Consider the following 4,598-nt stretch of genomic DNA (forward strand, 5'->3'; position numbering starts at 1 on the left):
TGCCAGGCCCTCCTCAAGGACATGCCTTTATTACTTAGTGCAATAAATATCTTTATTATATAATGAAGGCACCTGTCTGTGACTTTGCTCCTGGATAATTTGAAATATATATATATATATATATATCCCCAATTTTGAAAAGCTTTATTCATTTTTTTGTATCTAATTTCATCATAAATTCATAATTTCAAAAATAGTCCTAAATTTTTCAACTTAGTGCTTTCATTTACTCTGAAAATAAGCTAGTGGTTGATGAACTATCCTTAAAAGTTCCCCACTTAAAATAGCTTTCAAGGCTTTCCTAAACCAAGGGTAAAATAAAGTATAAATCAAAGTGTTCATGGCTGAGTTGTAATAGGAACCCCAACAGCAAATCTCATAAATATAGGGAGGGTTTATGAAATCCATAAAGGCATCAATTAGTATATCAACTGTATATGGTAACCATGAAATCAGAAATGCTACTACTGTGACCCAGTGTTTTAGCTGCTTTTCTCTCTCTCTTTGCCACTCTGGATTTGTAACTCTCTGATTCTGCTTGCTACCAGTATTTTCAATTTTTAGAGCTTGTTGTTTACTGCTGCTAAGTCACTTCAGTCGAATCCAACTCTGTGCAACCCCAGAGATGGCAGCCCACCAGGCTCCCCTGTCCCTGGGATTCTCCAGGCAAGAACATTGGAGTGAGTTGCCATTTCCTTCTCCAATGCAGGAAAGTGAAAAGTAAAAGTGAAGTCGCTCAGTCGTGTCCGACTCTTAGAGAACCCATGGACTGCAGCCTACCAGGCTCCTCCAATATGGGATTTTCCGGGCAAGAGTACTGGAGTGGGGTGCCATTGCCTTCTCTGTGTTGTTTAGCTATTTAAAAAAATCTTGCCATACAGAATTATCATAACAATGGTAGGTATAAAAAATAACAAAACACTTAACAAAACCCATATACAGTTGAGAGCACTTACTAATTCCTCCATCCCATCATCACTGACACCTGTGTAGGACACAGCTCCGCTGCACACAATGGGTAGAATCCAGGAGATGCTGATGCACACCCCTGACACAGACACCTTGAATTTGGGGGGATAGACCAGGGGATCAGTAACAGCAACGTACCTGTCGATGGAGATAAAGCACAAGTGGAAGAGAAAAGAGTAACAAAATGCCACATCACAGGAACTGTGAAGCACACAAAATCTGGCTCCAAAGTACCAGCAGCTCTCCACGGACCTGACCATGCTGAAGAGCATCACAGTCACTCCGCACAGGCCAAAGAGGTGATCAAGAAATTGGCTAGAGAATGCAGCTGCTTGAAGTGAAGAACTGAAGTCTGAAATCATCACCAAGAAGTTTCCAAAGATAGCCAATAAAGACCCAAAGGAGATTTAATACAAGATGTGTTCACATTCTCATGGCAGAGCTGCACGGTTTCAGGTTGGGAAAGATTGCTGGCCATGGTTCTGCAGTTGGATGCTTGCTTTGTTTCTGCTTTTCAGAAAAATGGTCTTCAATTCTGAAAATTAAAAAAAAATAAAATAAAATAAAACTGCATACTTGAGTACTACTTTTAAAAATTGTCTCATATTTTGTCCTTTTCCCGTTTTGTTATGAGAGAAACTAAAAGAATTTTTAAAACTCAGGAATACATTCTTACTATGTTCACATAATATTTCTATACCTAAATCTCCTAGATAGTTAACTCTAAGCAAATCTACTATGATTTTTCATCAGTCCAGAAAACACATTGCCTCATAATTGAAGAAATTTAATTTAATTACTTGGTCCTTTATACCTGTGGATTTCTTCCTTACAAAGGTTATGTGTGCATGCTTAGTTGCTCAGTCACTCAATTGTCTCAACTCTTAACGACCCATGTCCTGTAGTCCACCAGGCTCCTCCAACCATGGCATTTTTCAGGCAAAAATACTGGAGTGAGTTGCAATTTCCTACTCCAGGGGATCTTCCTGACCCAGGGAATGAACTCATGTCTCCATCTCCAGCATTGGTAGGCAGATTCTTCACCACTGAGCCACCTGGGAAGCCCCCTTATGAAGGATAATCACATGCAACAATTGCATGTTTAAAAAGTCACATCTTGATAGACTTCCACCTTCACATCTGAGAAGTTAACACCCAGGATGCTTTAAGAAGCCAGCCAATAAACTTGGTCCATGATAAATTCCTTACAAGCAACCCTGGTAGTGTAAGGTATGACTCATGAAAGGAAACTTACTTTAGGTCATTATAATTAAAAAGTTCTACAGAACATATTTCTCTGTGCCCTGTTACTTTATCAAAATCCTTACAATTTTCACAACAGAGAAATTTCTTTTAATTCAACTGTTCTGAAATAGCCTTATCCTGTATTTGACAATAATGTTACCTATTCACTGTTTATAAGACTGGTTGTGCAATTTGCAGGGTTGGGCAAAAGAAAAATGTGGAGATTTTATTCAAAAACATGAAAAATAGTGCCCTCAAAGTATCAAGCTTTTCCCCTTCTCTGCAGTTTCTCTCACCTACCAAGATGTTTGATTTTTGCTATGGAATGCCTCTCTCTCAGACATGCAGATATTAGCAGGGCAAGTGCAGGTCCTCAAAGGTGCCTGGAGACCCTGCTCTGTGACTCAGTGATCCAACCACTACCAGGCTCCCCCTCTCACCAACCGCTGAAATAATAGTCCAGGCTCAGGTTGGAGTGAGGAAGCTGAGCCAGGTATCTGCCCTTCTCCTGGGCCTGCCACCTCAACCAAAGGCAGATAGACAACTCCCTGAGATGGCAGCCTCCACATCAGGAACCTCACAGTACCTGAACTGGTGAAGGAGGGGCTTGGACTCCCTGAATCTCTCAAGTAACATGCTGTGCCCTACCAGCCTGAGATGGGATAACACTTGCCGTGCTTGCCCTGAGACTGCTCAGTGCACACATGACCACAACCTTTCCTGCATCATATCCAGTCCTCATATAGGATGGAGAGGGGAGTGGCAGTGCTAGTAAGTCTGGGTGAGGAAGGAGAGGCTGAACTGGGCCCAAAGAGCCAAGGGGTTGGGGCTCAGGTGGAAGAGAATCCCTCCCATGAAAACAATTATTCAATTAATCATCTACCAAATTCTTCTGGGGATTACTATCATTACTTTTTTTTCAATTCTCAAATATAACTTGATTTCTTCCCACTCTTATTTAGTAACCTTGCCTCCCCCTTTTTTGATAATATGACATATAGAATTTAAAGACTGAGAGGGTAGAGAGGTTTGGGGTGCATAATGGAAGCAAGAATCAAGGATGGTTCCAGGCTTTTAGCTTGCCAACAAGAAAGATGCAATAGGAGAAAGAGTACACTAGGGAGAAAGATGATGGGTTAAGTTGGGAGTGGTCAGAGGGACATAAAACTGAGGTTCTTTAGTGAGTGGTTTAGTCTGTAAATTTTTAGCTCAGAAAATAAACTTTGCCTGATATGATCACATGAAATTTTGAGAAGTAAATGTGTTTGCCTGCTATACACCTGTCATAAAGCCTAGGATATATATCTGATACTCAATAAACAATTGTTGACTACTTTGGAAGGTATATAGTGAAAATAGAAGGACCTGGATGTGCACCAACTTCAAAGTTATGCCTACAAACAAATACAGATGAGAAAAGATGAAAAAGTGGTCCCACAGACTCCCACGGGATGAAAGTGGTTCGTGAAGGAGAGAATACCAGGAGTGTCAAAGGTTAGTGACGGGTCAGGTTAAATAAAAACTGAGAATTGTTTGTTGTCATTAAAAACTGGATCATGATGAACATGATTCTACCTCTTCTGGTGGAATATTAGAGATAGACTCCAATTGCAGCAGATTGAGAATTAATGGGAATGAGTAGGGAAGACAAAGACACCATGAGCCTATCAGGCTTCTCCATCCTTGGGATTTTCCAGGCAAGAGTACTGGAGTGGGGTGCCATTGCCTTCTCTGCCAAACAGAATAGCATCTTCAAATCTCTGACTCTGACTCTTCCCTCATCTCCCTTTTTCATTTTTAATGACCCTTGTGATTACATTGAGCTCATCTGGATAGTCAAAAATAATCTTGCCATCTCAAAATCCTTAACCACATCTACGAAGTCCACTTAGCCACATAAGGGCCTTGTCCAGTTCACTTCAGAGATTAAGCTATCACTTTGCAACAGCAAATAAGTGATTAAGTCAAGTCAAGTGGAAGCAACTGCAAAAGCTGACATCCACAGGTTGTGAGGATTAGTATTAATACATTAAAAATCCCTTGATGGAATCCCTGTAGTGCAAGATGTGAACTTGGAAGGTTATTTTCAGGAGTGATTACTAAGAGAGTTATTCTACAAAACAATCTTCACATTAAGTTAGATTATCATTATGTTTATTTGGCCAAAAACTTTTTTTCTTCTTAGACTTGAGCTTTTTCTCTAGTCACAGTCCTGCTGTGGCCACATTACTGGATTTTTATTACAAAGATATGACAGGTTACAAGCAGTGAGAATCAATCCTTGGGTTTTTTTCTTCAGTTAAGAATCATTTTTGTATCTGACTGGATACCAACAAACAGAAAATGAAACACACATTAGAGCAACTGGAAAAGGATGAATAACA

General features: G+C 40.1%; 1 pseudogene; it reads right to left on the reverse strand.

Annotated features, from left to right (window-relative positions):
* Positions 1–226: 226 nt before the first annotated feature.
* On the reverse strand, positions 227–1,447 carry LOC139184834 (trace amine-associated receptor 8-like; annotated as a pseudogene).
* Between the last annotated feature and the right edge of the window lie 3,151 nt (positions 1,448–4,598).

Source organism: Bos indicus, chromosome 9 (genome assembly GCF_029378745.1).
Source record: "Bos indicus isolate NIAB-ARS_2022 breed Sahiwal x Tharparkar chromosome 9, NIAB-ARS_B.indTharparkar_mat_pri_1.0, whole genome shotgun sequence".
In the NCBI taxonomy this organism is placed as follows: Eukaryota; Metazoa; Chordata; class Mammalia; order Artiodactyla; family Bovidae; genus Bos; species Bos indicus.